General features: G+C 39.2%; 1 protein-coding gene across 1 annotated transcript in view; it reads right to left on the bottom strand.

Moving 5' to 3' along the window:
• JAK1 (Janus kinase 1) overlaps positions 1-22,094 on the bottom strand; it is a 67,115-nt gene extending 45,021 nt beyond the window's left edge. Inside the window, exon 1 of the mRNA XM_007429931.3 lies at positions 21,843-22,094. The gene's annotated coding sequence lies outside the window, so the exon portion shown is untranslated. The remainder of the gene's footprint in view (positions 1-21,842) is intronic.
• Between the last annotated feature and the right edge of the window lie 380 nt (positions 22,095-22,474).

Below are 22,474 nucleotides of genomic sequence, written 5' to 3'. Positions count from 1 at the left end.
GCAATTCTATTATTTGAGAATCTTCTGCAACCCTTCATCACCATCACAACACAAGCTCTGCTCTTTTTTTACTCACACTGGGGATTTACATTGGTTCTCTTCCTTTCTCTGGGGCTGGTTCCAGTCGGTGTTGGTTGAGGGGAGAGATCACTCCTTAGGCCCCTTCTGCAAGGGGTGCTGCAGGGTTCTACTCTCTCTTTCCCGGTCATTTGGTGGTGAGGTCATCCACCAGTTTGGGATTTGGTACCATCTGTATGCTGATGATACCCAGTTAGATATTTTAACCCAGCCAAGTGAGGCCATCAAGGTTCTGTCTCAGTGCCTGGAGGCTATGTGGATTTGGATGGGGAAGAACTATCTCCAACTCAATCTTACCAAGACCAAGTGGCTGTGGGTGTTTAGGGCTACCAAGATCGGGGGATATTCCATCTTTGGTCTTGGATGGGGTAGCACGTCCTCCTTTAAGCTTGGTATGCAATTTGGGGGTCTTCCTGGACTCACAGTTCCTGCTTGACAAGCAGGTGTCAGCTGTGGCCAGGAAGGCCTTTGCACAATTCCATCTGGTGTACCAGCTGTACCCTTTTCTAGATTGGGGGACCTTTTAGTCACTCATGCCCTAGTCACCTCACAGCTTGATTATGGCAGCACGTTCTACATGGGGCTGCCCTTGAAGACCACTCAGAAGCTTCAACTGATCCAGAATATGGCAGCACAAACAATAATGGGCATGCCCATGTAATACCTCATTTTGTGAGCTGCACTGGTTGCCAGTTTGTTTCCAGGTGTGATTCATGGTGCTGCTTGATACCTACAAAGCCCTACATGGCATATGGCCTAGGGACTGCCTGTCTCCCATAACATCTGCTTGGCCAATTCAGTCCTGTGGGGTTGGTGTACTCCATGTTTCTTTGATTAAACAATACCATCTATCGGGACCACAGAAGTGTGGCTTCTCTGTAGCAGTACTTGCCCTCTGGAACAAGGTTCCCTCCAGGATCCAGATGGCCCCCACTCTGCTGTTGCTTAGAAGAGCTATGAAGACCTGGCTTTGTGACCCAGGCCTTTGTCGAGGAGAGTGAGATGCTTTGTTTCATCACGCTTGCCATCTTTTATGTTTGTCTTGTATGTTTGATTTGATTGTAATTTTTTATTGTTGTGAGCTGCCCAGAGTCACTGAGTCTGGCGGCATACAAGTTTAATAAGTTAATATTATAATAATGGATGTTCAAACGGAGCTGAACTTGCATTGTGACAGTGCAACACAGCTTTGTAATTTGCCTTTCCTTGTCCCATCCTGAAGATTCCTCTATTGTACAAATTACTTTATTTTGAATTATATTTTGTTGGAACTATAAGATGAAAATGCGTGACAGAATGAGTTTATAGGTGGCAAATAGTATATAAATTTATAACAGAATTCAGATAGCACTGAAGAATATAAGCAATGTGTAAAGTTCTCCAAATCATATTACTGCATTTTGTTTAGGATAAATATTTAAAAATATTGGGGGGGGGGAATAATAAAATGCTGAAAAAAATAATTCAACTTAGAATATCTCCATTAGGAAGTATTGCTTCCATTCTACTCAACTTGAGAAAAATTTGGGTTGCCTTCAGAGAAACATGAATGGAATGAGACTTCTCTTGGTTATGCCCCCCAATTACCTTTGTTGTGGGGTACACAACATCCTGTGGAGTCAGGATAAGATGTGAGAAAGTGTTGGGAAGTGACAGTATACAGAATATACAGTATGCTTCTGCTTATGTATGGGATACTTGGGATCAGAGACAATATAATTGCAGCACGTTTGGCAACTTTTTCATTGGATAGTGTAAATACAATAATTATCATTAAATATTATCAGAATAAACCTGATAATTTCAAATTCTTAGTAAAAATGTGGAGATGCCATTATAAGTAATTCATATTTAATATGAATGTGCCAGAATAAACAAAAGATCAGTTGAGAGCTGGCTTTCCTGAACAAGATTGAAAACTATTAACATTACAGCCCAGGTAAAACTTGACATTGTTATAGAACAAATCTTCTTGAAGCAGTTGATTAATTTTGTAGGGAGCATTTGAATTCACTTTATTCAGGCAAACAGCCTATTATAGAACTTTATGTTATAAAGACAACTATTTCCCACTAAGCAAAATCTTAAAGAATATGGCATTATTCTGAAATATAATCCTAATTTTAAATATTAATATAGGAAGGAAATTTTAGAGGACTGATATGATTTCTAAAAATCTATGGCCAACATGAAAAATTTATAGTCTTGCCCAAAATACCTACTTTATGTTAATGGTGCTGAATAATATTTTATTACTAGAAAGAAATCTGCAAGGGCAGTCACTAAAATCATGAATTTATAAGGATTAGGGGGTGGAAAAATAACATTTTTAGACCAAAAGATATCATTCTTCTTCCAGTCTTTTCAGAGTCTCTATCCCTATTCAGTTGTATAAATAAATCATTAGTTACCAAGATCATTTGTCTTCCTGCAGTTTTTTAAGGAAACCCTGTATTTTGTTTCTGGAAACTTCTAAATTTAAGGATAGGTAAGAATGACAATATCAATCACACATATATTAGGGCATATGGAGCAGCAGCAATTGTGGCCTCGCAATTATACAGCCCAAATACTTAGAATACACATGCACACAGATAGTAACAATAAAACATAGGCTCATGGAGTAACAAAAAGACACTTCATAACTCTCATGGCTTCCACAAAGTTTTCATGCAACAGAATGACAGCACTAGTCTAATTAGTTCTATGCATCAATCTTTGAGAACACAGATAGGATTTCTTTGATGAGACAAAAAAGAGACAAAAATAAAAATAACAAAAAGGATCTTTGAGTTGGGTGTAAGCAAACATGCATTGTTCTGCCCCACTAAAGTTGCTAGCCAAGGAGCTTGATGGACTTTTTGTGAATAGCTCTGTGGAAGGCAGCCAAAGTAAATGACAGTTTATTCTAGGAATCAAAATGGCCCATTGTAACACTGGAAAAATCAAGTGGGCTAGGCCACATTAATATTACTTTTCTTCAAAAACACCCTGGTTTAAGATTTTAAGAAAGCTGTTAACAAAGGTAACCCATCTGCAATCCAGCCAAAGGAAAAAACAGGACCTGATCATTATACATCACTTTTATAGGATTAATTTCTAATCTCTATTCAAAAGAGCAATCTTAAGCAGTATTTAGAAATACTTTTCCAGTTGTTTAGAAAGCCAGGATTTCAAATCAATTTTCCAATGATTTCACGTTGTACAAGCATCTTCACATGTCCTTAAAACAACCTAGGACAGTTAAAATTTCAATTAAAACTGTGAACTCAAATTTATAAATTCAATACCAGCACCACGATAAAAAGTTATTCATTTTACTGTATTCTGTCCAGTTACCTATGTGGAAGTGATCCCTTGAAGGGATTAAAAAAGAAAACAATCTATGCCTTTTTTTTTTAAAGTCAACAGCAATTCAAGCAGTTTTTTACAGACACATTGCAATATAGAACACATTTTTAAAAAAGCGTTTGAATTTACAGTCAGGTCCAGAAATACTGGGAAATCGACACAATTCTAACATCTTTGGCTCTATACACCACCACAATGGATTTGGAATGAAACAAACACAATGTGCGTTAACTGCAGACTGTCAGCTTTAATTTGAGGGTATGTACATCCAACTCAGGTGAACGGTGTAGGAATTACAACAGTTTGCATATGTGCCTCCCACTTGTTAAGGGACCAAAAGTAATGGGACAATTGGCTTCTCAGCTGTTCCATGGCCAGATGTGTGATATTCCCTCAGTACCCCAATTACAATGTGCAGATAAAAGGCCCAGAGTTCATTTCAAGTGTGCTATTTGCATTTGGAATCTGTTGCTGTCTACTCTCAAGATGAGATCCAAAGAGCTGTCACTATCAGTGAAGCAAGCCATCATTAGGCTGAAGAAACAAAACAAACCCATCAGAGGGATAGCAAGAACATTAGGCGTGGCCAAAACAACTGTTTGGAACATTCTCAAAAAGAAGGAACGCACCGGTGAGCTCAGCAACACCAAAAGACCCGGGAGACAACGGAAAACAACTGTGGTGGATGACCGAAGAATCCGTTCCCTGGTGAAGAAAACACCCTTCACAACAGTTGGCCAGATCAAGAACACTCTCCAGGAGGTAGGTGTATGTGTGTCAAAGTCAACAATCAAAAGAAGACGTCACCAGAGTGAATACAGAGGGTTCACCACAAGATGTAAACCATTGGTGAGCCTCAAAAACAGGAAGGCCAGATTAGAGTTTGCCAAACGACATCTAAAAAGCCTTCACAGTTCTGGAACAACATCCTATGGACAGATGAGACCAAGATCAACTTGTACCAGAGTGATGGGAAGAGAAGAGTATGGAGAAGGAAAGGAACTGCTCATGATCCTAAGCATACCACCTCATCAGTGAAGCATGGTGGTGGTAGTGTCATGGCGTGGGCATGTATGGCTGCCAATGGAACTGGTTCTCTTGTATTTATTGATGATGTGACTGCTGACAAAAGCAGCAGGATGAATTCTGCAGTGTTTCGGGCAATATTATCTGCTCACATTCAGCCAAATGCTGCAGAACTCATTGGACAGCGCTTCACAGTACAGATGGACAATGACCCAAAGCATACTGCAAAAGCAACCAAAGAGTTTTTGAAGGGACAGAAGTGGAATGTTATGCAATGGCCAAGTCAATCACCTTACCTGAATCCCACTGAGCATGCATTTCACTTGCTGAAGACAAAACTGAAGGGAAAATGCCCCAAGAACAAGCAGGAACTGAAGACAGTTGCAGTAGAGGCCTGGCAGAGCATCACCAGGGATGAAACCCAGCATCTGGTGATGTCTATGCGTTCCAGGCTTCAGGCTGTGATTGAATGCAACGGATTTGCAACCAAGTATTAAAAAGGAAAAGTTTGATGTATGATTATTATTCTGTCCCATTACTTTTGGTCCCTTAACAAGTGGGAGGCACATATGCAAACTGTTGTAATTCCTACACCGTTCACCTGAGTTGGATGTACATACCCTCAAATTAAAGCTGACAGTCTGCAGTTAACGCACATTGTGTTTGTTTCATTCCAAATCCATTGTGGTGGTGTATAGAGCCAAAGATGTTAGAATTGTGTCGATGTCCCAATATTTCTGGACCTGACTGTAGCTGTTTTGTGCTGGAAACATTTTCAGCTATGTACCCAATCAGAATATATCTCAAAAGCCTCATTCCTCCTTCCTTTTAGGGTACTAAGTAGCAACTCATAGTCAAGATCCTAAATATACTAAAGCTCCTGCTCCATAGGAAGCTTCAACTGCTTAAGTGGAATGTTCCCTATTTCAGTTTCCAACTTATAACAATTCCATCATTACACCATCTTTTAAAATATCACTCATTTAACTGCCTGTCTTACAACCCTTTGGGCACAGGGGTTTGATTACAAAAATCCCATTATCATGCACGGGGGACAGCAAAACAAATTACTCTTCAGCCTTTGAAAACAACGTAACCCCAGATTTACAGTCCTGAATCACGGATAAGCGTTTGCTTTCTCTTTATGAGTTGTTTATCAGCATAATGGAAAAACCATCAATATTTCATGTGACCAAATTTTAATGATGTGTTTAAAAATTAGACAGAATGCTCTGCATGATGGAAGTAGAGAGGTACCAAACTTCCTCTCCCAGAAGTTTTCTGGGTCTTCATGCCCTATTCCCACCTCCTGCTTTGGGGTAGTGGCCTAGTAGTTCCTGCTGCTATTACCTCTCTCCTAAAGGGCATTCCACTGGCATCTATCTCTAACTCCAATGTGTGACACACACCATGTGCTGGCTTTCTGGCTATTAAAATGTAAACACCAAGATAACTTCAAAAACGCTACCTCCTAACTATACAGTTCACTTTAACTAGAGGATTATTTTCATTTTCCTTCATTTTCCCTGTGGGAGATAAAATAATCTCATTGGAGACAAACAAAATCAAACTTTATTTTAAAAGTTCTTAAAAAAAAAAAGAACTAAAAAAGTTCTTATTTTAAAAAAGAAAGAATAACACATAAGGAGCCTTTTTAACTTTAAAATATTTTCTTTACTGTAATTTTAAATATTAAAACTCAAATATTCAGTGCTGAAAAAGATAAATTATAGAGCTATTATATTCAACCCTCCCAACTTGTTAAAAAAAGAAAAACCCCAAAGGAGATCCAGTGCTCCAGACAGATCATAGCATGGTACTGGTCTGCTACAAATGCTTAACTCACTGCCTCAAATACTACAGAAAGGCAGAGTTCAAAATACTACAGATCTCAAGAAAATTATAAAGAAAATATTGTCTCTTCAAGGACCGCCTGAGATATGCATGAAGGTTGATATTAAACATTGTTTAACATATTCAGAAAAACGGAGAACATGAAACTTAACACAGCATAGAAAACAGAAATCAAGAACTCAGCACAATTCCCAGCCAAACAGAAATTACATAGTTCTAGAGCATAGAAACCTAGGCTATTTCTAGAAATCCCCCAGCTTCTTGGAGATTCCATCTGTTACTCAGAGGCTAAAGAGTAATTTATCACCTTCTCTTCAAAGATTTATCTGGAGTTCTGCCTAAGCCTTTTGTATCACCAGCAGAGGGAGGGACTATGATAACTGACTGTATGTGACAAAGAACCAAGTCTCACTCAAGGGAATGTGTCTTGTATGTCTGACAATGTAGGCAAGCAGCCTACATTCAAAACTGTAACGTAATACATTTGTGGTGTGGTGTTTTTTTCCCTATTTTTGTGGGATCCCCCCCCTTTTTTTTTTCCTCCTCTTTTTTACATATCTGGGTAAAAATAAAAATAATTAATAAATGTTCTCCATTTTCCTGTTTTTTTTTAAAACTATGCAGGACAACTATATATATTAACCTTATTTTCTGGGAGAATCAGCGGATCTCCTTTGATCCAAGGCCAACTCCTAGTGACCTCACTGATTTACTGCCCTTAAATTCAAGCCCCCCAAAGGCAGCTAATGGGAAAACAGGCACTGGGAAAAAGCTGGAGGGCAGGTTAGTTGGGTATGCTATAGTGAATACAAGTGTGGCAGCAGTAAGGGCAAGGATGGTGACTGAGAAGATTAATAGGTGGCTGGTGCATAGGTCACACAAAGGAGAGGAGAGAATGACATGGTACACCAACTTTGCCTTATTCATGCCAGTCTTCTCTTGACTGAAACCCAAGATGTTCCAGAAATAGCATGTGTTCCATGCAGAATGGATATATGCATGCATAGATTTCTTCATCTATTCATTTTCTCTCTCACTCAGAAATTAAAAGAGTTTAATTTAATAGCAAAAGCTCTTCTTATATACAGTAACCTCAGAAAAACTACAAAATATAAAAACAAAATACAAAACTAAATCAGTTAAAACTCAGGATGAATAATAAGATCAATGACCTTTAAACGCCAGGTAAAAAGATAGAACATGGAACACTGAAAATCTGATAGGTTTATCAGTTTGCAATTGTTAAGATCAACTCCTCAGAGATAACACTTGCAGCAATTAGGTTACACAGAGTCAGTTAGCAATATACAATCTCTTTCTCTCTCCCCAAGAATGTCTATCTATTAATAGAATGGATACAGCTTGAGGAAACTACCTCCTTTCTATTGTGCAGTATTCTTCAGAACTGGAGGATTCTCAGGAACAGATTTAGGAAAATGCAGGAAGGGGAAGAGTAAAGGAAGAAACCTGATCCTGTTTTGTTGGATGTTTACTTCTTTAAAAATAAAGCCCAAAATTTCATTACCTATATTTTAACCACATTTTATAGTACCAATCCCTTTTTTTCTCAAAGCTTAAATTAATAATCAATACCCAGATTATGGCTTCTGGCCTTTCAAAGTCTGCAAACAGCAGTCTTAACATGTAATTGCATCAGAACTTAACAGCAAGGCCCACAAAAAATCAAGGAGAACTTTATTCTAAATAATATTATGTAGTAATCTCAAATTATGCAATCAATGCCATACCGATTGGTTAATTCAACTGTTTTTCAAAATCCCTATTTTAACAATCAAAACTGGAAAATTCAAGAGCAAATAACAAAAGTAACCTTAACTTTTCTGGAAAACATGAAACTGAAATTTGACCATTTTCTGTCCATAAAAACAACCCCCAAGCATGTAGTTGCTACACAATGTTGTACCAACCTAGTAGACAACTTTTTAGATTTTTTTATCCCGCCTTCATTATTTTTATAAATAACTCAAGACGGCAAACATACCTAATACTCCTTCTTCCTATTTTCCCCACAACAACAACCCTGTGAGGTGAGTTGGGCTGAGAGTGACTGGCCCAAAGTCACTCAGCCAGCTTTCATGCCTAAAGCAGGACTAGAACTCACAGTCTCCTGATTTCTAGCCTGGAGCCTTCCCTACCAGACCAAACTGGCTCTATTGTATTATGAATTGTAGTATAATTGTATTATAGAATTGTAGTAGCATTTGTGCTAGAGCAGCATAAAAATATTGACCTAGGAAAGTTAAATCGCTTTTAAGGACAATCTCTCCTGGGACACAATGTAATCTGCTAGAAACAAAAATGTATCTCCAACTCTATAGGTATATAGAAGAAGCCCCTGACAATTATTCAGTAAGAAAATGGAATGGAAAGATAGATAGCATTCAATCTGTTTAATAGTGCCAGACCTGTAGACTGTAGTATTTCCCATAATTGCACCTCCCTGGGCTGAAATCAGAAACATATGTGAAATTGTCTTTATCCACCTGGACATTTTATTCAGAGAGTATACTTGGGTTTTGTTTGACAAATGGCCCCTATGTCATTACAATGGCATATGAAAAAGCAGCAGTGAGTTTATGAGGCAGCAGAACATTATTCTCTTAAAATCTAGGACAATTATATGCATCCTATACTGTTGTTTAAGAAAGAATAACAGGATTGTATCTAGATCTGAAAGCTTCTGAATATTTTTGATACACGAGAAAGCATTTTCTCTTAATATTTTGATTAGGGGCTCATTTAATAAAATAGAAGTTACATTACATTGATAAACAATTGTTTCAAGATAATACTAAACTAGTTATAGGAAGCAGCTGGATTATGAAATAGGTATTATAATAATTTCCAATTTCACTGAATCCCCAAAGTCAAATCAATTTCATTCCTCCAGTAGTCACCTCTAAATTTACAACTAACCTAACCTACTTTTGAGATATCTTCCCTGATCCCTTAATTTGGCCATTTATTTACTAGCACAATGAGTCAGTAAGTTCAATTGTAAATCTCAACAGCTTTCCCACGGTACATTTTCAGATTGCTAATGATATAAGCAAAATATTTATAATGATCAATATGCCCTCTCAAACCTCAGCAGATGACATCACCCAGCTGGCACTGACCTCTGAAGCTAAAAAGGTCATTCCTGATTGTTGTTGGAAAACCTAGGACTCCCCGGGTTGCAGGCTGGACTGTGAAGTCAAAAAATCATCCTCCCCCATTGTGGGGAGATGGGCAGGGATAAGTCTACTAAATAAATTAAAATACATATAATAAATAAATAAATAAAAATCCTGCAACAATGCAGTGGCAAACCAATTCTGTAACACTTCCAAGCAAACTGCATAAATGCAGTAACTAGGAGTTGAGCTCAACTTGAGATTGTCCTTGAATTCTATATATTTCAGAATGGATATAACAAAACTTTTATTGGATACTGATCAAATCTATTAAAGCTAATTTATATTTTGAGACCTTAATTCTGGTCCATCACTGCTATGAACACAATATTTTACCACAGTTAAATCAAGTGAGACTGGGAACAGGTTATGCAGATAAGAGTACAAGAACTTGGAACGTTACATCTGCACTGAGTTCATCACAGAGGTAGACAAATCATTACTTGAAAAAGCAAACGTACTGATATTTAGTGACAAGATACTGTATTGAAATCAATTATAGGGATAAGAGAAGAGCTTGGTGGCTAGAATTAATCTGTGATTAGTAGTAACCAAGTATTATAGGCCAGAAATAATCCTGCATAACAGGCAAACAACTAGATAACATGGCAAGCTGTCTTTCTCCTGTCGGTATTCCTTGCACTATATAAATGAGAGAAGGCAAGACAATTTAATTTCTGACAATGGACAGAGAAATATTTCTCTTCAAGCAAGAACACATAAAGTTAACTTTGGCCCCCAAACGGCCAAATATGATTCATAGTTACCACTCACCTCTTTGTTCTAGAATTGTCAAACTGATTGCTGTCTTCTACATTTGAGTTCTAATCCTTTTCTTTTTTCGTAAATTTGAAATAACTTTAATCCAATTTTCATGTGTTTTTTACCAATGGCTTATTAATTGATACAAACCATGTTGAAGCAGAACTTTGACCTGAGTCCAGACTAATTAACAAAAAAATTGTTTTCACTGCAAATATTTCCTTCTGAATCAGTGCAGCTCGGATATAGGTAGTCCCCAGTTTAAGAATGAGTTCTGTTCTGAAGGTCTGTCCTTAAGTTGAATTTGTATGTAAGCTGGAACAGTATTATTGTATAATACTGTATACAGGTAGTCCTCGACTTACAACCACAATTGGGACCGGCACTGCCATCACTAAGTGATGCAGTCGTTAAGTGAGTGGTACCCAATTTTATTACCTTTTTTGCTACGGTTAAGTCATTAAGCAAATCCGGCTTCCACCACTGACTTTGCTGGTCAGAAGCCCCCTGGGAAGGTTGCAAATGGCAATCACGTGATCCCAGGATGCTGCAACCATTGAAAATACATGCCAGTTGCCAAGCACCTGAATTTTGATCATGTGACCATGGGAACAAAGCAACAGTCATAAGTGTGAGGACTGGCCATAAGTAATTTTTTTCAGCACTGTTGTAACTTTGAACAGTTAAACAAATGGTCGTAATTTGAGAACTATCTGTTAGTATTGTGTAATTAACTTGAACCATTGTGTATTTAACTCGAATTTTGCTACAATAGGCTCCGTTCTTAACTATGGGTCATCCTTAAATCAGGCTGTCAAAGCTATATGGGTAAATCTCACCTATTATCTTACTTTGTTGAATGAAGGCTCCTCTGGTATAAATCATGTGGAGTTTGTACTTTTGGGGGAGGGCAAGAAATGGCATATCAGTCTTGCCCCAGAATCATTATTTTACTTTGGGGATACACCTGTTACTTAATAACATGCACACATTTTGAAATCTGCTGTATAGTCATCACAGTGGACTCATATACCTTCTTTCAGTAGCCAAACATTTATTTTGCAGCATCATGTTGACCACACTCTTCCTGTTTGCGTTTGCTTATTATTACAGTCCTCAGGATACAAACTTAAAGACTGGTCAGTCTACAGAAAAATCTTTGAAAGAGAACTTTGAACACTATTTTCAGTCTTTGAGCCTAGAGCGGGAAGGAGAGGGGGAACAAGCATTATCAGTTCAGCTGAGACTCCAGCGATTTGAGGCTCTTCTCTTTATAACCAAGTTAAAAATATCAAGAGCTTCCAGCAACACAACATTACACTGATTTTGTTGTAACATTAATGAGAACATTAAAACTGGTTTTCTTGTTTTACTCTTATTTTTCTCTTGTAGCTTTTAGATTTATGTGATTTATCAACAACATAGTTATACTTGGGAATACTCAGCTTTCTCTAAGAATACAGGAAAAAAATTAACTAACTTATAATAGCCCTCAAGATATTTGAATAAATCCACTGAGGATACAGCTTTACTTCTAGTGTGCATGCAGATCATCTGGCTTATTAATCTACAATATGATTAAGCCTTTCTGTCTGTTAAGAAATTATTCTTAATTATTTAATTATTCTTAATTTCTTAACAAATCCTCGCTAAACTTAGAAGAATAACAGCTACGTCTCAATTGCAAACAATCTTTCTCAAACGGATATTTCAAAGCTAGGTACTACCATAGAAAAGACCCTACAGTTTGTAGATGCATAGCACATTTCTCTTTTGGAACTGAAAAGAGACCACTAACAGAGAAGGAAATATTTCTTAAAATAGGCCCCTACCTATTTAGAATTTTAAAAGTAAGCACAAGCACAACTGAACTGGCTCAGTGAATATATAGCTAATATAAAGCAATTTAAATATCATTTAGACTGGAGAAATCAGAAAAATATTAGTCCTAATTTAAGGGCATCCTCTTATATAATAATAGAGAGCCAGTTTGGTGTAGTGGTTAAGGTACTAAACTAGAAACCAGGAAACTGTGAGCTCTGTTCCTCCCTTAGGCACAGAAGCCAGCTGGGTAATTTTGAGCCAGTTACCTTCTCTCAGCCCTACCTACCTTACAGGGTTGTTGTTATGGAAAAAATAGAGGAGGATGGAGCATTATATACACCATCTTAAGAATAAAAAAAGTGGGATATAAATCAAATAAATATGGGGCATTTAAGTATTATAACACAAAAATTCTTGGATCACAGTAAACAAAAAAGGCTGCAGCTGACAAAATAAATGTAATTGGCAAGGTGCTCTGAATACTGATGCCACTTAGGCCACTAAGGACCACTTTAAGGAGAAGTGCAACCCCACCCAAATCAGGTAACTTACTTCCTGGATCTTGGAACAGGCAATTTACAGAGTCTCAGTCTTCTAAAAAAAATCAGTTACATTGGTCTTTATCTAGTCCATTACTAAACCCGGACAATGATCCAGTATGCCCTAATCAGCATCACCTAATACTAATAAGGCAGAAGTAAAGAGTTAGGCTTAGTAAAATTCCTGAATAACCTTATAAGTAAGCATGACTAATGGGTTATCACAAATCAAAGACAAAAATCATTCAATTTTTTTCATTATAACAGACTCAGTAAAGTCTCCAAAAAGCAGTGAGGATATTTACAACTGAGTGATTATTGTAAGAAATCTCCAGGTCCAATAAAGCTCTAATAACCCCATAAAAAACCATTAGAAAGTGCTTTGAATATCTTCCCTAGAATTTTGTCAAAGATGGCATGTTTATCATAGTAAATACAAGAACCATTACCCTCAAAACACTGGCATATTTGTTACAACAGGTCTTTGAGGGTTCCAATATATCCTTCCAGAGTCTAGGAGAAATAATTTCATGATAATTTAAAAGAACTCTGCTGAACAATTACTCAAAGATGCTATAGATGCAGAAAAATAAAATTACTTCACTGCCCCACCATCACAGCAGGAATGATTATATGTTCCCATTTGTACCTGATATAGAAATGATGGGGCTAACACCATCCTCATTCTATCAATTTATCTAGCTTTATCACAGTACTACCCAATTCTCTACCCTTTTCATGTTGACATTTCACAGTGAAACCAAGTTTCCAAAGGGAAAAAAGTCATAATAATAACAGGAAAATCTACTAGAACATTCAGAAAGCATGACCCCCCTCATCAACATACATTTATCAGGAAGTGGTCTGATTATAACAAACAGCTTACAAAATTATAAGACAACACCGTTAAAAGACACTTACATTAGGCTGCCACTAGTAAAGCTGAATTTTCTGACTCCACCTATCCAGCTGATAGTTATTAGCTCTTCTACCAAGGACTTTTCCCCTCAGCTCAGCCCTAAGAAACAGCAGAAAGGAAGTGCTTTGAATCTTCCCGACCAAAGCCAAAAATACAGAACTTAACAAGCCTTGTACTATCCTGACCAAAAAGGGCATTTCTTTCATTTATATCCCTCCTTTCTTCCAACAGCTGAATACGGCTAACTCAGATATCTATCTACATTTTATCTCCACAAGAGCAACTCCACTGGAACAAAATAGGTTCAGCTGAGAGAGTAACTGATTTAAAGCCATCCACTGAATGTCAATGACTAAGGAAAACTTGAACAGGATCTCCCTCTCATAATCCAACATTTAAAACTGTTCTGGCTTCATTAACATAAGCACTGTGAGTTATAGAAATACGAAATAAAATTACTTCCAGGTGTTGTGAAAGAATGTAGACCTCAACTTGGGAATGAGGAAAAAAAAGAGCAAAGCATTAAGGAAGAATTTCAGAAAAGATTGCATAGTCCTTCCTGGTGACTTCTGTGGATACACCCATGCAATTTTCTTGGCATAATACTGGAAGTGACTTGCTACTGTTTTTTCAATTTTCCATTCTAACCAACAGACCTTGAATTCCCAGGTTTTCTCCCATCCAATTAGGAGACAAGGTTGACCCCACTTTGCTTCTGAGATAAGCAAGTGAGACCACGAAAGTAATTATTCTGCTCTATTCCACATTAGGAGTTCTGGGTATGAGTACCCATTTTAAGGAAGCCAATAACATAGTGGAGTATATTAAGAGAACAGAGACTAGAATGACTAAGAAAACTGAAGAACAATTCATAGTCTGGAGATAACTAAAGAGACATGCTAGTGGTCATCAAATATTTGAAAAGTTCTCATGCAAAAGGCAGAGCAGAACTATTCTCTGTTCCAGCACATGTTCAAAGTTTACTACAGATGATAGTAGCTGAAGAGAAATTAACTGAGCCTCCTGGGTTGTTGTCAGGCAGACCCCCTTTGCTGTTCATTTTGAACATAATCCTCATTTTATAAAAAGCAGAGAATAACTGAAAGCCAGACTGTTTGCAGAGATGGACTGTTGCTTTGCCAAATCAAGAAAAATGTTCCATCCCTAATGTCCTGGTTCTAGTGAGCAAATCCGTATTATCCAGTGGCTAAACTTTATAATGACCTTGGCATTAAGATAAAAATGCAGATGAAGTTTTCAGCATTTATATCAGTGTATAAATGGGATTACATGAAAAAGGCATTTTTGGAAACAATTAAATTCCATTTACTCAGGTTTATTAGTGTGGGGATCACCTTACCAGATGTCTTAGAAGACACTGTTGTGCCACAGAAAAGGTCAGAGGTTGGTCAGATAATGACACTCAATTTTAGCTCTCATCAGGAAAATTCAATTAAAATAAGAAGTTGGATCAATGACATACAGGTAGTCCTTGGTTAATGACCACTTGTTCAACGACTGTTCAAAGTTATGATGGGACTGAACAAGTAGTACTTACGACTGGTCCTCAAAGTTTTGGCTGTCCCAGCACCCCCGCAGTCACATGATCACAATTCTGGCGCTTGGCAACTGGCTTAAGCTTACAACACTTACAGAGTTCCACAGTCACATGATCGCCATTTGTGACCTTCCCTGCTGGCTTCCCACAAGCAAACTCAGTGGGGAAGCAGACAGGGAAGGTTGTAAGTTGCTCCTGTAAGTCACTCTTGCTGCTTTTTCTCCTGAGGAGCCTGGCTACGGAGTACGAAATTCCAGGGATCTCGTACTCTGTAATATGCGCCCAGTGCACCCCCTGCCTGCCCTCTGAAGTACCCACCCATCTGTGCTCATGCCAAGCAGCCACCTGCACTTGGCAGCAGCCACCTCCAGCCTTGCTGTGCCGCACCAGCCAGCTGTGTGCTCTCCCACACTCTGCAGCAGCCACCCCCCCCACCTGGCTGCACTTGTGTCACAGCAGGCACCTGTGCACCCTCCTGCACTTGGCAGAAGCCACCCCCATCCAGCCACGCTCACGCAGCGCCACAGCTGCCTGCTTGCAAGCCACCCAAGACTTGCAACTTCCTGCCAGCTTCCTTGTTGACTTTGCTTATTGGAAGCTGGCAGGAAGTCAAAAGGAGGTCATCGCTTAACAACTCATGATCTTCGCTTAATGACAACAATGGGACTGCTGGGATTGCTGTTGCTAAGTAATGCGGTCACATGACATCACACTTTACGATGGAAATTCCAGTCCTAATTACCATTAGGCAAGGACTACCTGTATTGAAGAAGATCTATAGTGGCTCCGGCATGAATTTACTGTTTTAAATTATGTAGCAGCACACTTAATTAGATCTAGGACCAAAAAGAAAGCCAGTATGGAGTCCACAAAATAGGTCAGATGTTCAGAATACAAAACTGATCAGAATATAGTATTGTTCAGCTGACAATTGTACTACATGAAATTTCCAAAAACATTTAAAATCTTTTGAATTGTATATCTGCCTGTAGACCAGTTGTCATGCCAATGAAAGCTATTTCTACTTTGCCTGGGCTAAATCTCAATTAATTAAAGGTGGCTAAAATTCATTATATTTCTGCAGACTGCTTTAGAAGTTCCAGACATGAAAAAAATAAACTTAGTTGTCATCACTATTAGCAATGTATTGCAGGACTCTGCATGATGTTTCTCAGCAATTTCGAGGAGATATTAAAAGGCTCAAGATAGAACCTTGAAAACCTTTCTAAGCTAAAGGTGATGGAGTTAAACAGCAATCCCAAGTTATTACATCCTGAGACCTGACCTTTAACAAAGTTTAGAATCCTCATAAAATGATGCCTTAAACCAACCTGGTGAGAAACTGAGAAGGATAAAGTAGCTGACAGCATCCAAAGTCACTGACAATTCCAGTAGAATATGGAATTCTACCACGGGTATGAAACATTTTTCTTTACCTCATTACTCACTGTCAGCTTGAGGTTTTCAGGCATCTTCCGTATCTACTTTATGCCCATGCTTTTACAAGACTAAGTTACTGGAATAGTCTGCCTCCCTACTCTTCTTCAACTTGTTTCAAGATCTGACCTTCCAGAGTCCCATGTTACTGGATCTTCTCTCTCTCCCCTCAGCGCCATGGCAATACACATCCAAGCACCAGCATTGCAATTTCAGTTGAAAAAATTTCAAGTGCAACTTACTAATTTCTAATTCATGAAAACTATGGAAGTGGCAATTTAGGTTTGTGACTCAAGACCCATGTTTTACCTCAAAAACTTTCTTTTTTGCCAGCTATTTAACATGATTCTCATCTTGAATAAAATGCCATAAATGCCCAACAGGTAAAGACAATTTAGTGTTAATATATAGAACTGAGAATGTGTGTTAGAAATTATTTTTCTGCATCTCATTCCACCAAAGTATGTGAAGTTATTAGGAAGGAAAATACAAAACTTAATCTCGCATCTCTTTCAACCAGACATCACAGAGTTTACACAAAATGTATGCCTTATTAAATTATTCCTTGTATCACTGTGACTACAAACATATACAACCTACATATCGTACAGCATGTTTTCCTTTCAGTCCTCAATTCTCACAGTAGTTTAAGTTTCCTATTTACCCTTTCCTTGGTTTCTTGCTACTTTCTTTTATTTTTTATTTATTTAGCATATTTATATAGCCATCCATCTTACAAAACTGTGACTCTGGGCAGCATACGACGTAACTATTAAAAACTCCATAACAATCTAAAAACAGTCAAACATAAATAAACATATGAAACCCAAGAATGTGAGAGAAGAAACATCACATGATTTCATACAACCACCTGGGATCTCCAAGGCTGCTGAAAAAAACATGTTTTAAGGGCCTTCCAGATGGTTAGTACAGATAGGGCTAACCTCACCTCAGGGGAATGATGTTCCAGAGGGTGGAAAGGCACATCTAGGTCCCACCAGATGGAGCTCCTTTGGAGACAGGACTCACAGGATACCCCTCCTGCCTGACCTGGTGGGATGGGTAGAGGTAATTGGGAAGAGGTGGTCCCTCAAGTAACCTGGTCCCATGCCATGTAGGGTTTAAAGATGTGATGGAATGGAATGGAATTATGAAGGCCAGGCTCAGGGAGAAAAACATTTTCTTACATCTCCTGAGGAGCATGGGAGATACAAGAGGATGAGACTGGCACCTCCCTGAGGAATTCACAATGTTGTGGCTGGCATTACTTGGGAGCTGGAGTTTCAGTCTGGGAAGATTCTTGCTAATAAACATAGCTGGACTGAATTTACATGGTCTCTTGGAGTTCCTTGGGCTAGGCCTGACAAAAGGTCAAAACAGTACCTTGAATTGTACCTAAAACCAAACTGGCAACCAACGCAGCTCATTGGAGCAGAAGTATAACGTGTCCCTTCCTAAGGGCACACATAACTCTCCGAGCAGCCGCATTCTGCATCCCCTGAAGCTTCCAGATGGTCTTCAAGGGGAGCCCCATGTACAGCGCATTACAGTAGTCCATTATGGAGGTGACCAGGGCATGACTGACTGTGAGTAGAGACTCACAGTTCAGGAAGGGACACATCTGGCACACAATATGAAGCTGTGCAAAGGACCTCCTAGCCACAACTGCCACCTGCTCCTCCAGCAGGAGTCCTGAGTCTAGAAGGACCCCCAGATTGTGCATCGGGTCTGTTTGGGGCAGTGCCACCCCATCCAGTACCAAAGATGGTAAAATCCCAGAACCAGAAGGCCCAAAAACCCAGAGCCACTCTGTCTTACCAAGGTTCAGCTGGATGGGGAGCAACAAGCCTGTTGCTCCCCATCCAGACCCCTACAGCCTCCAGGCACTGGGACAAGACTTCAACCATATCACTTAGTTTGTTATTTGCTCATTTCTATGTTTTTCCTCACATCTATGATGTTTTTTTTTAATCACACTCTTTTTTAGGCTTTTATCACTTTAGAAATTTAATCAGTTTTTCTAAATTAGCAGTCTTGTTTATAGAACTGCCCGTAACATATATCCTTGCTTTTAAATCAATATCTTATAGACAAATTCTCATCATGTTTAATTTTTTCATCAGATATTCTCTAAAACAGAAAATAGAACTTCAATTAGAATACTACGTTGTATATAATGAAGTCTCAGCCCCCATAACAGGATGTAATTCATAGATGTTACCTGCTTTTCCTGCCTTACTGCTACAAAATATTTCAGATCCACACTCAACTAATTTTTCATTTATTAGTACTTTTTCTTCTTCATAATGTTAGAAGATTGGAACTAGTAGTACTAAACAATGTATAAACCTAAATGACCCAGATTACGAATACAAGAATGATTTACAGGTAGTCCCCAGTTCAAGAACGAGTTCCCTTCCCAAGGTCTGTCTTTAAGTCAAATTTGTATGTAAGCTGGAACAATATTATTCTGTAATACTGTATAAGTAGTATTGTGTAATGAACTCAAACCATTATGTATTTAAGTCAAATTTTGCTACAACAGACTCCGTTCTTAACTATGGGCTGTCTGTAACCCAGGCATTCTTAACCCAGGGGCTATCTGTATTTTAGTGTCCTACGGGTAACAAAGCAGAACAAAAACTATTAGTATATACTAACAATAAATATTAGCATATGACATAAAATGGGAATCTCAAACTTATCCTTTGAAAAAGGACTGAGCAGTTATGTAAAATTACATGAAAACTTCTTATTTATAATAACAGTTATTCATCAACATAGGTTATTATGAACCCTTTTAACATGGCCTAATTCATTATCTTAAGACAGAATTGTTTACAGAAAGCCTTTCCACAGAAACCCATAGCATAATTCAAGGTCCAGCAAAAGCACAGCAATCAAGCAAGTCTCCTGTTTTATAACAACATTTAAATGGCTTCAACCTGAAGTCTGATTTCCTATATTTCTCCTTAAAAAGAAGAAACATCTATTTTTCACAGAAAGGCAGCTGTAATACAGTGACACATATATAAAAATAAGCAGCATTCTTCATAAATTACACATATATACTTGAATAGATAGGAAGCTCGCAGGATGTGTGTTACAGCCATTATTCACAGCATTAACCCAATACAGTAGCATTTTATGATAAAAGGTACCTTTGGTGTAGCGGTTAAGGAACCAAGCTAGAAACCAGGAGACTCTGGGTTCTAGTTCCACTTTCGGCCAAGCCACCTTGGGCTAGTCACTCTTGCTCAGCCCTAGGCAACAGCAAAACACTTCCAAGAAAACTGCAGGGATTTGTCCAGGCAGTCACCAGGAGTCAACACTGACTTGAAGGCATGCACAAAGTAGATATGCAGGGAAAGTAGCCTGATATAATTCAAGATAACTGGTATAGAAACAAAGTCTAAACTTTATTTTCAGTAGAGGTCTACAAGAAGAGTTCCTAAATTCAATAATTTAAATTTTCTAACAATTTATACTAGAAAAATTTAAAGAGATAGAAAACAGCATTTTTTTTTACTATACAGTACACTAATAAAGTTACCCAATTCTGCCATTTTCTAGCAATTAACAATATCATTTTAACATTTTCTATTTTTAACACAAGTGTTCACAGATAGCCATGACAACACCAAAATGATGAAATGTGTATTGTGATATATCATGACACGAGCCCCATACTTTTTTATTTGCATCATGGCATTGTATGCAAGTACAGATGGAGTAGGAGTTTGTGTCTTTAGGTAGCAACATGCATTTTTTTACTTGCCCACCTCTGGTACACTTCAATAACAGCCAGGATGAACAACCCCTTTCCCCAAACTAAGTTTCACAGACTGAAAAATACATCCTAGAGTTGAATGTACTATCTGTGTATCATTTTCTACATGAGAGGAATGGTGCTTTTTGTTTTTTGGCTTAGCATTACATAGCCTTTTTTCTATGACATAATTCCTATTTATGCAAGACTGAAAAGGTATTGGTTCCTTTTTCTTATTATCCTCCCCCATTCGTCCTGGATTATTTCTTCCCTTCCTCCCATTATACATAAGGAATTTCCTAGTGGGATTTTTTAAAAAATATTTTTATTAAACCTACTTTGCACATAATTCAGGACATGTACATCATCACTAACAGTAAAAATCAATATGGACCACATAATAAAACAAAATGTAAAAAAAAAAAAAGCAAGATAACAACATAGATACACATAAGTGCTGGAAGAAAAAAAACTTTAAAAAACCCTCACCTAGCAGGTCATCTACTTTCACACTCACTTGGGGGGGGAACACAGACCTTTAAAGGCAGGCAGACTAACTGATCTTGGGGTGGGGGATGCTCCTGCAAAAGGCGGGAACATTTGACCTACCCTATTTGCTATTTTTAATTTATCCCCTTAATTACTACATATGACAACCTAACTATGGTTGACTTCTGAGAAGGCAAAGCTGACTGATGTTCAGGAAACGAAATCCTATAAAGATAAGTAAGGAAAGAGAAAGTGACTGGAAAAGCTAAATAAATTTCCTACATAAATCATGTTGTCAGTTAGTGAAGACCACCCTCCTCACCATTATGAACATCATCATGATCATGAGAAGAGGAACAGCAACCCACAGGAGAAAAAGTGACAACCTGCAACAGCGGTGAGAACTGATCCTCGTGGGGCAAAGTCCAAGAAGGCATGAAGAAACTGAGTTTGAGGAAAGGAGGAGGGGAGAGAGACTTCGAAGACGACGCAGTCAGAAGAAGGCAATTATAAACAGGATGTCGGTCATACCCACTGGCGGGGCTGTTTATAGCCACAGTAAGCGAACTTGCATGAGCAGAGATGTAAAAGGGAAGGAAGCGGGTTCGCTTCCTTTTTTTTTTCTTTTTTCTTCTTCTTCTTTCCTTTTCGCTACTTCTTATCTCACCAACCTCCCCAGCCCACGGAGTCCGCCAATCACCTGGCTCTTCCTACCTCGGATCAAGCGACCGCCTTCTGAGAAGAGCCCTGCCCCCCAGGGAAGCGAAGGTGGGGAAGCAAAATGGAGCGGAAGGAAGGGAGGGAGGGCGAGCAGGCGAATGCCTGCGCCGCGGAGGGAAGGCGAGGAGTCTGATCCGCGACGCTTCTGCCCAGGGTCGTGAGGAGGCAGCTCCGCCCTTTGCCCCGCGGGGGGAGGGAAGGAGGCTGCCCGCCCCGCCGCCCCGCTTTCTCCTGGGGGTCCCTGCCCGCCCCTTCCCCTTTGCAGGCCACCAGCTGACGCGAGGGCAAAGTCCCGCTTCCCCTCCGCCCCCGCACTCACCACCGCGGGCGCCTCCCCGAAGAAAACAGGGTGCAGGCCACCCCGCTCTCACTCCCTGCCCGGCATGCCCTCTTCTCCCGCTTGGGTGGCGGAGAGACGGCGGGGGTTTCCAGTCGCTGGTCGCAGCCCCGGACCGCGTTACATCCGAAATCGAAGACGACGCCCCCGCTGGATGCCGACTGACCCACCAAGCACCAGCGTTGCTCGGTCTAGGGGAAGACGCCACCGCTGTTAGCCTCTGCGCATGCGCCGGGGATTGCCCAGAGCAGGCGCACTAAAGGCCACGAAGCAAAGCTTACGGGCTTCTGGTTTTTCACCTCGGGACGTCTTATTTCTTAAAGGGATATCTGCGTCCCAAGATTTAAACCGAAGGACCTACCCCGACGTCAGCCTCTCTCCTGTACCGGATCAGCACGCAGTGGTGCATTAAAGCATAAGAATTGCAAGACGCCTGTCAGCTGATAAGACCTCCTGCAAACTGTTGCCGCTCCCGCTTCTATCGAATCAAATTCAGGATGGCAAAAGTACCAGGCAGACCCCCACGCTCAGGCTGACTCCATAATATGCACCTTGCAATGAATAGACCCTTGGGATTATATAAACCAAGAAAGGGAGGAGGCAGACAAGACACG

The sequence above is a fragment of the Python bivittatus genome, unplaced genomic scaffold (genome assembly GCF_059951505.1).
Source record: "Python bivittatus isolate LINGU-HERP-01145 unplaced genomic scaffold, Pbiv_v1 ctg000700_np1212, whole genome shotgun sequence".
In the NCBI taxonomy this organism is placed as follows: Eukaryota; Metazoa; Chordata; class Lepidosauria; order Squamata; family Pythonidae; genus Python; species Python bivittatus.
The sequence above is the reverse complement of the archived record's forward strand: the minus strand, read 5'-3'. Positions and strand labels throughout refer to the sequence as shown.